Consider the following 12041-nt stretch of genomic DNA (forward strand, 5'->3'; position numbering starts at 1 on the left):
AAACTCTTCGACGATCTAGTCAGTTCTTTGTATGAAGGTTGGTAATAATAGCATTACGGGGAAAAATGTGAACGTACCTCTCCCCTTTGGCCTTATGCCTTTTTATAAGTGTTCTTAAGTAACCGCCGAGGGCGGTTACTCCTTCTAGGCCACGTTCCGATGGCGGTTACTCCTTTTTAGGCCATGTCCCTTTCGTGGCTTTCGTGGCAACAACAAACGTGGTATCGTTTGTTCTGAGTGGGAGTTTTGATGCTCCATTTAGGAATTCGGGGCAGTTACTTACTTCACCCGCTTCCTCTATTCGGGCTCTATTCGGGTCTCATCCGATCCTAGACCATGGGTCTAAGTATGGGCTGGGCCCGTGTAATGAATTCGGCCCGGTTTGGCTTCGCGGGTCATCACTTATGGATGGTAATATTGCGTTTTGGGTTTAATGAACAGTTCTTTTCAGTTTGCAACTAACCGGAGCTTAGACCATCTCCAACACATTTCATCAAATTTACTGCATCAAACCATGTTTTCATCACATTCTCTATCTGTTTTGATGTTGCTACAATGTTTTTACTCCAACCCATTTCATCATTATTAGAGTTAAATGATTTTGTATGGATTGATTATTAGTGTTAAATGATTCTTGATTTCTGGTTTTTATGTATATAAAATAAATGAAAAAGAAAATAAATAATATTAATTTATTAAATGATGCCCCATCAAAAAATGATGCTACAATGTTTTTTTTAAATGATGGGATAGGCGGGGGACACTTCGGGGATACTTTAGGGGTTTTTTTAAAAAAACTATGAAAGTATAAGGGTTTTTTTAAAACTCAGAAAATATAAGGATTAAAATGAAATAATCCCAGGATTACTAGTATATACCGACACGAAATCGATTGAACCCTAAACTAAAATTGAAAATCTCTCCTGTGTGATGCATTGAACCCTAACAAAATTGAAATTCCTAAATCTTTTCTCTCATCTGATCGAGTTCTTCTGTTCAGTGGTTCTGTGCAATCAGTTGTCTTCCTCGATTGCTTTGCTGAAGTCGATCCCTCTCATCTGGTCAATCTACTTTGATCGAGTTTTTCCTCTCATCTGGTCGATCTTCTATGAATTAATTACTTATTAGTTAATATTATAGATGTTATTTGTGGTTTTATAATGACTTGAGAGTATTATTTGTGTTTTTATAATCACTTTATGAATATGATTTGTGATTTATATATTTATTTATCTTTTGAATTTTCATTATAAATGATATATATATTATTAATTATATATAAAATTTGATGTATCCCCGCCGTACCGTATCTCATATTAATCACTGGAATACTCGCATATGATAAATTTCGAGACCCTAAGAAGGATGGTGATTAGTGTGGCTGGATTCATTTTGCTTCACTCAGTGAACTATATTTTGAAAATTTTGACATGTAGAAGAGTAGACGCCATGTATATGCTCGCATGGTTGTTATCAAAGAAATTATATTGCCAGCCCTTGTTTTTGAATGGCAGAGAACTTTTAAACTTTGCAGCTAATTTTGATGACTTTATCTTCCAATAATTAGGATATTATTTGGGAGCATAAGCTTTGAAGGCTTTTAATTTGTTCACTATATGCAGTGAGACCATAAAGAAATTATATCTGAGGCTTCATATGTTTTAGACTTTTATCATCTTTAGATTTCAGAAGATTACTATGACTATTTCCATTATTAGTAAATATGGTTTTTGTTTGTCGGCTTTTTATTGTTTCTTGAGGTGCACTGTGATGCATACAAATGTGCCTTGCTTTACCTATTTGTATAAGGAACATAGTGTCATGTTGCTCTTTGAGATGATATGTTCATAGTTGCAAATGTTAAGTCGATCCTTTTATTTTAGCTGTAATTCTTACATAGAGTGTTTCCGCAGGATTTGTCAGCTGTGATGGAAGAAGAAGCTACTATTATCCCAAGTAATGAAATGCAAAATGGTTGTTCTATGCAAGCCCAATCCGTCATATACAATTCTATGGTTTTCAGTTTGCATAGGATCTTTACATTTTGTTGTGATGTGGGTGTAAATCAAAAGCAATTCTTCTGTTATTTATATTTTATTTTTATGGAGTTGACATTTGTAAAAAAAAAGCCGAAATTTCACATTGCAATTTGTATTTTTTTAGACATACTTTAAGTTACTATAGCTTATTTACAATGTAAAGTAGGTCAAAGAACTAATTGTTAAATTGTAACCTTTGCAGAAATTTCAAGATGATCTACACACAGCAGGAATCCAAATCAAGCAGCATGAGGATAATTTGAAAATTTTGAAAAGTCAACGAAACAAATTAGAAGACTCAATACTTGATCTGCAAGGTATGCTAAATTTTATTTTTTGTGTCTCTTCTAGAGGATTAGTTCTTCTTGAAGATTACTCAGCTAAGAAGTATTTGCATGTGATGTTCACTTGGATACAAGCACATCTATGAACAAATTTATGTTGTGTAGTGTAATTGTTTTTAATTTAAGCATGGTAGCTACCTAACAAATTCAACTGAGTCACCTATTTTTAATTGTTGGCCATTAATTCTTGGTTCTCCAGGTGCTTTAAGTACTGTGGTAGCAATGTTTAGATCTGTCATTCATATACACTGTTTCCTTCAATGTTTTAGTCAATTTAATTAGACAAGATATTTCAGTAAAGTTTTTGCTGATATAAACAGAAAATGATGTTGTTAGGAAACTGTTGTGGCTAGTCCAAATCAGAGTAAATTTATTTAGAAATTGTTATTTTCGGAATTATCATTTATTTAGGAAGTCTTAGTATTAGTAGAAATAAGAGTTTATTTTCAGAACTATTATTTAGAAAGTTCTAATTCTAATAGGATAGTAGTTTATTTTTAGAATTTTTATTTAGGAAGTGTTAAATCTAATAGAATAGGAATACTAGTTTAAGTCTGCCTTTTGTACTATTATAGAAAGGAACCATTTTATCATTCGTAAAGTACTATTTGAAAAACAAATTCAGAGGTCAGGAGTTCTCATCATAGAGATCCAGGTTTCTCTCTAACGAGCTGCATTAATTAATTCTCATCATACTATCTCGAAAGAAAAAGAAGTAAGATTCACTTCCTGATTTCAAGGTTCAAGGACCCGTAATTTGATCCAAAACTCAGGAGCTTAACAAAGTGGTATTAGAGCAAGTTATGGGTGAATCAAGTAATCTGGAAAAACAGTTTGAAGCCTTTTTGAGCTTCATACTGCAAAGACAGGCCAAAGGTGGAGGCCATGGTACTCCAACTAGAAACCATTGAGGAGAGTGGCAATCTAGCACAACAGGGAAGGAGATGGGGGGTGGACAGTAGAATTGCCCATCAATATGTCTTCTGGATGAAGAATACCGGATGCAATTGTTGTTAACAAAACAATGTTTATATTAGATTTTCATTTCTTTTATTCTAATTTCTGATTAGTTAATTTTTATATTTTATATTATTTTTAAAAATCAATATAAAAAAACTAGAAAAAATAACAATATGACTAATAATATCAGAGTTACAATGGGTGTTCAAAAACCGAACCGGACCGAAATAACCGACCAAACCGAAGCATTTCGGTTTTTCGGTTCGGCTTTTCGATCTATTATGTTCGGTTTTGGTTTTATTTTTTATAACAATTCGGTAAATTTGGTCGGTTCGGTTTTTAAATCAAAATTATCGAATTGACCGAACCGATCGAACTAAGTTAAATTTAATTAGAAACTATATTTATTAATTATTAGTTAGTATAATTTAATTGTATCTGATTATAAGTTAGCTTTAGATTTAATATATAATAAATTAAATGGTTGAAATTATTATATAGTATAATATTCTGAACCCTGAGACTATACACATACAATAGTTTCCAGAATTCATTTAATTTAATATAAATTATAATTTATATTGTGGATTACTAAACCTAGCCACCATTTCCCACCCCTAGCCCCGTGAAAAGACGAAATTGCCCTTTCAACAAATTCACTCATCTTCTCAAATTTTCAAATCCTCTCAAAAACACAAAACTCTCCAAAATCTAATCCGGACTAATTTGGTAAAGAAAAAACATGGGAAATGACTAATGATACATAATTTTGTTCAAAAATATGTTTTATTTACGATTGTTATAAGTAAAATCGAATGATTTTTTAAAAATCAAATTTTCGGTATCGGGGCATGTGAAGAATATGCCTCCACCATAGGTGGGTGTATTAACATCACGCCCTGGAGGCATATGAACAATATGCCTCCACCTATGGTGGGGCGTGATGAACATCACGCCCCACCTGTGGTGGATGCATATTCTTCACATGCCTACGTGAGAATTTTTTTTTCTAATTTTACATTTTAATTATTATTATTATTCTAAACAATTATAAATACTATAATTATTCTAACAAATTGTAAATATTATTTTGAGATTAATATTTATAAATTCGGTGAATTTTTTAAATTTTTTACTCTAATTCGTACAAAAGACAGTATATTTTTAATATTTTTTTCTTATTTCTTTCACATCCCAACATATGTTTGAGATTTGTTACTGATAAAATAACGCATGTGTGAAGTGTAGATGACAAGATTCATGACCGAGAAAATAGTTTGATGAATTATTTTTCAAATTGACCCAATTTATCAACGTTAGGGGTAAAATTGCTCTTGGCTTCCAACATTAGGGATACATTTTTTTCTAATTTTACATTTTAATTATTATTATTTTAAACAATTATAAATACTATAATTATTCTAACAAATTGTAAATATTATTTGGAGATTAATATTTATAGATTCGGTGAATTTTTTAAATTTTTTACTTTAATTCGTACAAAAGACATTATATTTTTAATATTTTTTTCTTTTATTTTTTCACATCCCAACATATGTTTGTGATTTGTTACTGATAAAATAACGCATGTGTGAAGTGCAGATGACACGATTCATGACCGAGAAAATAGTTTGATGAATTATTTCTCAAATTGACCCAATTTATCAATATTAGGGGTAAAATTGCTCTTGGCTTCCAACATTAGGGATAAAATTGTACCATTTTAGACGTTAGGGGTGTTAAGCCCAAAATATACCTAAAATATCATCGTTAATTACATCAATATTGCTACAAATTTATGCTATTTATAACTGTTAGGAAGCTTTTACTCTCGAATATGTTTCTTTCTTGTAAGGTACATAAATATTTGGTAAAATCCAAATAGGAACGAAAAGAGCTCGAAAATAAAAGCAAAACCCTACAAAAGGAGTCGAAGACGACAGAAATTAATAACGCCAAATCGAGGACGCGAACGAAAGCTGAAAAACCAAAAAACGTTCCGTGCCGCGACCGCGACCCCCAAATTCACGGTCGCGACACGCGTTCCCCAGCTTCTCCTTCCTTCGTTTGAAGACCAATTAATGCTCCCCCATTCTCGGTAGAGAATTTAAGATTCTCGGTACGAGCAGGAGATTTTAGAAGCCTAGTTACACACTTTCGTTTTCGACGAAACGCGATCGTTCGGGTGGATAAAGACGTCCTTTCGCAACGGACACGATCCTTCACAACGGACACGACACTTCAATCAAGACTCTTCAACATCTATAAATAAAGAGTTGATGGAGAGTTGAAGATATGTAGAAAAAAGAGATTAGTATAGAATTTATGCAGAAATTCCGAATCAAGTAATTCAGAAGTTAGATTTCGATTCTGTAAAAAGCAATATGTTGTACACACATTGTTTATTCAATAATAACAAGTTTAGTAACGTTTAGTCATTGTTCCAGTTTAGTTTTCATTTTGGTAGTAGACCGACCCAGTCTCTATTACGAAGATTCAACGAGAAGATTGAGTAGAGGATCCGCCCCTGAGCCTGACAAACTCTAACGAAACCCAAGGAAAGGATTGATCAACCCGTTCACTTGCAAGCCGTCGAATGTTTCCATGCTCCATGTTCTCTGTAAACTTGTATCAATTTATATTTCATCTAATAAAGTCCGTTATATTCGATAGATTTTTATGCAGCACTTATGGTAACCAATCCACTAAAGTGACTGCTGGTGTTTTCATTAAAACATATTTAATCCAAAATCTTTATAAGGAAACTTTGTTGAACACTTAGGCAAATTATTATCTCGAAAGAGTTTTAATTTGATTAAGGGCAACTATCCCGAAAGGGTTTTGTCATGTGCAAAGCCAATTAATTAGAGGTTCCGTCATTTATTTCATCTTTATAATTCATACAAAGTTTAAAGTTGTTTTCTTTGCTTAATGCAAACGAATATATTCGTTTACTTTTCTAAAAAGTACTAAAAGTTCCTATCTTGCAAATTCATTCTTAAATCAGAATATTTTCTAACATTTTCATACTCTAATCTAATTCTCATTCTAGCAATTTCAAAACCAAAACCGATTAAACGATTTTCCATATTATAAACCTTAAAGTAAATTTAACCGATTGTAAATAAGTTTTGTTAAAAAAAACGTTCCCTGTGGGATCGATATCTTTTATTACTACAAGCGTATACCATGCACTTGCGGAAATCGCTCAACAAGTTTTTGGCGCCGTTGCCGAGGAACGCCAAATTTTTTGACAAAATTTTAAATTTTTCGTGTTTTATTACGAATCTAGGTTTATTCATACTTATTCAAACTTTTATATTTTTAATTATTTTCAATTACTAACATATTTATTTTTCAAATTCTGTTTTGTAGGTAGTTTCGGTTCGTGCGAAATTTCAAGTTCATGCGCAGTTCTCGAAGTTCGGACACGTCACCAGATCCTATTGACCCAGAAATTGAAAGGACTCTTAAAAAGAACAAGAAAGAAAAGAAAAACAAAAACAAAACCCCAATAAAAACTAAAATTACCGAGCCAGAAGTTATGGCCACACTTATGGATTACGCTAGGCCAGGAGTGGCTGGTGTAACAAACAGTATAGTTAGACCCCAAATTAATGCACATCATTTTGAAATTAAGCCTGCGTTTCTTAATATGTTGCAAAATAATGTAACGTTTTACGGGTTACCTAACGAAAATCCTAATACCCATTTGACAAATTTCTTAGAAATTTGTGACACTTTTAAAATTACTGATGTAACTGCAGAAGCAATCAAACTTCACCTTTTTCCTTTTACTTTGAAGGATCGAGCCAAAGAATGGTTAACTTCTATGCCAACCGCATCAATTGAGACTTGGGAGCAATTAGCCCAAGCATTTTTATCAAAAAAAATTCCTTTAGCAAAAACCGCAAGAGTCATTAAAGAGTTAACATCTTTTTCTCAAAATGATAATGAAACTCTTTATGAGGCTTGGGAACGTTTTAAAGAACTTCAACGTTTATGCCCACACCACCAATTGCCCGCTGAACTTTTAATGAAAACATTTTATAATGGACTAAATCCTACAACTAGAGGTTCATTGGATGCTATGTCTGGAGGGTTATTCATGAAGAAAACATGTGCCCAACCAAGAGAACTTTTGAAGGAAATGGCAATCAACAGCAGTATGTGGCCCGCGGAACGTGGACACGCACCATCAGCGAAACCATCATCCTCAACTACTTCATCAGTTAAAGGTATAATGAATCTTGATCCAGTAGCGATGTTACAAGCCCAATTTTCTGCCTTATCGCACAAAATTGATAGGTTTATGGCACCGTGTGATTCTAATGGTAAGCCAATCCAAACAGATGTGGATTACGAAGGTATGAGTGAAATTGAACATGTAAATTTTGTCCAAGGGCAAAACCAAAATAATAACCCTTATTCCAATACATATAATCCTGGATGGAGAAATCATCCTAACTTTAACTGGAGAGATAATAATAATAATAATAATGCTACTGCTAATCAAAATCGTACTGCTAATTATCAAAACCAATCCAGAGACACGATTAGCACTTTATCTTCTAAAATCGACAAATTTATTGATGCTATGAGCGGAAAAATAAGTAATCACGACGATGGTTTTAAACGGATCGAGAATAAATTCGATCAGCTTATTAAAAACCAATCATCTAGCATCCATAATTTGGAGATTCAAATTGGACAACTCGCTAAATCAATTCCATCCCACAAAGAGGGAAGTCTTCTAAGCCATACGGAAGAAAATCCGAAAGAGCATGTTAAGGCTTTCACTCTTCGTTCAGGGAAAAATTACTTAGGCCCGGAAATGCCCAGAAATTCAACCTTACCTGGAACTGATTTACCAAAGCCCAAAGAAGATACATTAAAACAAAAAGATGCACCAATTGACTCTAGTACAAAAACTTTTGTACCCAAACCACCTTTTCCACACAAAGTCCGCAATAAGGACTATGACAAACAACTTTTAACATTTTTAGACAAACTTAAGAATTTGCATATTAATTTAACATTTATGGACGCGATTACACAAATTCCTCAAAGATTTAATTTCAAAGAAAATCAGTTGGGAAGGAATTTCATCCATTTCGCTAACTGAACATTGTAGTTCAATTGTGTCAAGTAATTTGCCCACAAAACTCAAGGATCCCGGATGTTTTACCATTCCGTGTAAATTGGGAGATATTGAATTTCCCAGTTGTCTCTGTGATTTAGGAGCAAGCATTAACTTGATGCCATTATCTATTTTTAATAAGTTAGGCTTAGAAGAAGACATCAAACGTACCAATATGGTTTTGCAATTAGCGGATCAAACCACTAAAAGACCATACAGTATAATTGAGGATGTTTTAGTTAAAGTTGACAAATTTATTTTTCCTACCGATTTCGTTATTTTAGATTTTGCTTATGACGTAAATTGTCCGCTAATCTTCGGTAGACCGTTCATGAACACGGGACGTACTCTAGTTGATGTGTCGGAAAGGAAAGTAGTTTTAAGAATAGGCGATGATAAGATTGAGTTTGATATGAATCAAGCAATGAAATATCCTATGGAGGATTTCGCTTGTATGAAACTTGATTTAATTGAAGAATGTGTAAATGACATTGTTCAAAAAGAAGAAATAATAGAACCTATAATGAGTGAGGAACTAAAAGATAAGGACCCAGAACCTTTGATTCGAGAAGATGGACCAGTTCCGCCTTCAATTATAGTTCCACCTAAATTAGAACTTAAAGAATTACCAAGTCATTTGAGGTACGCTTTCTTAGGCGAAGGCGATTCTCTACCTATTATTATCTCTAACAAATTAACACAAGTCCAAGAAGAGAAATTGAAAGAAGTTGTTAGAAATAGGATAGGAAGTATGGGTTGGCAAATTTCAGACTTAAAAGGTATTAACCCGAGCATCGTAATGCACAGAATTCACTTAGAAGAAGATAAGCCACCTAAAGCGGATAGGCAAAGACGCCTAAATCCGAATATGAAAGAAGTAGTAAAAAATGAGATTACTAAACTTCTGGACAATGGAATCATCTACCCTATCTCGGATAGTGAATGGGTTAGTGTTAAGCCCAAAATATACCTAAAATATCATTAATATTTACATCATTTTTATTACAAATTTATGTTGTTTATATCTGTTTAGATTACTTTTACTCTCGAATATCTTTCTTTCTTGTAAGGTACCTAAATATTTGGTAAAATCCAAATAGGAACGAAAAATGATCAAAAACAGAAGAAAAACCCTACCAAAGGAGTCAAAGACGACGTAAATCGAAAGCACCAAGTCGAGGACACGAACGAAAGCAAAGAAGTGAGAAAACTCACTGTGCCGCGACAGTGAATCCCCAACCCGCGGCCGCGACACGCGTGGTTTAGCCATTTCTCCCCTTCGTCCAACGTTCAACTTAATGCTACGTCATTCACGGCCGAGGATTCCTATCCTCGGTAAGTGCAGAAAATTTGCCAAAAGCATTTAACACATGCTGAAATCTAAGAAACGCGTTCGTTCAAGTGGATAAAGACGTCCTTTCACAACGGACACGACTCTTAACCAATGGATACATCACTTCAATCACAACCCTTCAACATCTATAAATAAAGAGTTGATGTTGAGAAAAATGCAATGAAATGTTATAATATAGATATAGAATCAGAGCGTAGAACTTATGTCTAAGTTCTAAGTAAAAACATTTCGAGAGTTAGAAATTAGATTCTGTACAAAACAAGATGAGGTACACATATTGTTTATAGTTTAATTACAACTCAGTAGCGTTTAGACATTGTTCCAGTTTTAGTTTGCATCATGGTAGTGGCCGACCGAATCCCTATTACGAAGTTACAGCGAGAAGATTGAGTAGAGTGTTCGCCCCTGAGCCTGACAACCTCTAAGGAAACCCAAGGAAAGGAACCGATCAAGCCGTTCACTTGCACGCCCTCGAAGAACTCGATGCTCCATGTTCTCTGTAAACTTGTATCAATTTATATTTCATCTAATAAAGTCCGTTCTATTCGAGAAATCGTTATGCAGCACTTATGGTAACCAATCCAATATAAGTGAGGCTGGTGTATTCATTAATACGCAGTTGAATTCAAAATCGTTACAAGGAAACTTTGTTGAACACTTAGGCAAATTATCATCTCGAAAGAGTTTTAATTTGAGTAAGGGCAACTATCCCGAAAGGGTTTTGTCGCGTTTAAAGCCAATTAATTAGAGGTTCCATCATTTATTTCATCATCATAATTGATACAAAGTTTAAGTTGTTTTCTTTGCTTAATGCAAATGAATACATTCATTGTTTTTCTAAAAGTTCTAAATGTTCCTGTTTTGTAAAATTCATCCTTAAATCAGAAGATCTTTCTAACAATCGATTTATTCTAAATATAAAATCTTATTCCAGCATTTTTCAAGTATTCAAAGTTCATAAACTCAATTAAACAATTATTTTTCCTAAATTCAATTAGACAAATTTCACTTTTCATTTACAATTAATAATAAATCTAACAAGTTCGAAATTAATAAACTCAAAAATAAGTTTTTCGTTAAAAAACGTATCCCTGTGGGATCGATATTTTTATTACTACAAGCGAAACCGTGCACTTGCGGAAATCGCTCAACAAGTTTTTGGCGCCGTTGCCGGGGATACGCCAAAATTTTTGACAAAATTTTTATTTTTCGTATTTTATTTTCGAATCTAGGTTTACACATTATTTTTATACAATTTTTATATTTTATTTATTTTTCAGTTTATATAACATATTTGTTTTCAATTTTGTTTTGAAGGTAGTTTGGCTCGTGTAACCATTTCAAGTTCATGCGCAGTTCGTGAAATTCGGGCACACCACCAGACCCTTTTGATCCAGAAATTGAAAGAACACTTAAGAAAAACAACAAAAACAACAAAAACAAAGACAAAACACCCATAAAAACCAAAAAAATCCAGCCAGAAAATATGGCCGATCCACCGACACTTATGGATTATGCTAGGCCAGGAATGGCCGGTGTAACTAATAGTGTAGTTAGACCTTGTATAAACGCAAATCAATTTGAAATTAAGCCTGCTTTGCTTAATATGTTGCAAAAAAACGTAACGTTTTATGGACTACCTAACGAAAACCCTAATGCCCATTTGACAAATTTCTTAGAAATTTGTGACACTTTTAAAATTACTGATGTAACAGCCGAAGCAATCAAACTTCGCCTCTTTCCTTTCACCTTGAAGGATAAGGCAAAAATTTGGTTAACTTCTATGCCTGCTGCAACATTTGAAACTTGGGACCAAAATGCCCAAGCGTTTTTATCAAAATATTTTCCCTTAGCAAAAACTGCTAGAGTCATCAAAGAATTGACATCTTTTACACAAAATGATAATGAAACTCTTTATGAAGCTTGGGAATGTTTTAAAGAACTTCAACATTTATGCCCACACCACCAACTGCCAGATGCACTTTTAATGCAGACATTCTATAATGGATTAAATCCTACAACTAGAGGTTCATTAGATGCTATGTCTGGAGGGTTATTTATGAAGAAGACGTCCGCCCAAGCAAGAGAACTTTTGGAGGAAATGGCAATCAACAGCAGTATGTGGCCCGTAGAGCGTGGACATATACCAATGGCGAAACCATCAACCTCAGGTACATCATCGGTTAAAGGTATAATGAATCTTG

The 12041-nt window shown here is 33.6% G+C and overlaps 2 non-coding genes across 2 annotated transcripts; both read right to left on the reverse strand.

Annotated features, from left to right (window-relative positions):
* Window positions 1-7256: 7256 nt before the first annotated feature.
* On the reverse strand, window positions 7257-7363 carry LOC136225068 (small nucleolar RNA R71). The gene has a single exon (XR_010686805.1). It is a non-coding gene; the product is annotated as a small nucleolar RNA R71 (small nucleolar RNA).
* A 4338-nt stretch (window positions 7364-11701) lies between these two features.
* Window positions 11702-11808, reverse strand: LOC136225134 (small nucleolar RNA R71). Its single transcript, XR_010686867.1, has one exon. It is a non-coding gene; the product is annotated as a small nucleolar RNA R71 (small nucleolar RNA).
* Between the last annotated feature and the right edge of the window lie 233 nt (window positions 11809-12041).

The sequence above is a fragment of the Euphorbia lathyris genome, chromosome 3 (assembly GCF_963576675.1).
Source record: "Euphorbia lathyris chromosome 3, ddEupLath1.1, whole genome shotgun sequence".
Taxonomy (NCBI): Eukaryota; Viridiplantae; Streptophyta; class Magnoliopsida; order Malpighiales; family Euphorbiaceae; genus Euphorbia; species Euphorbia lathyris.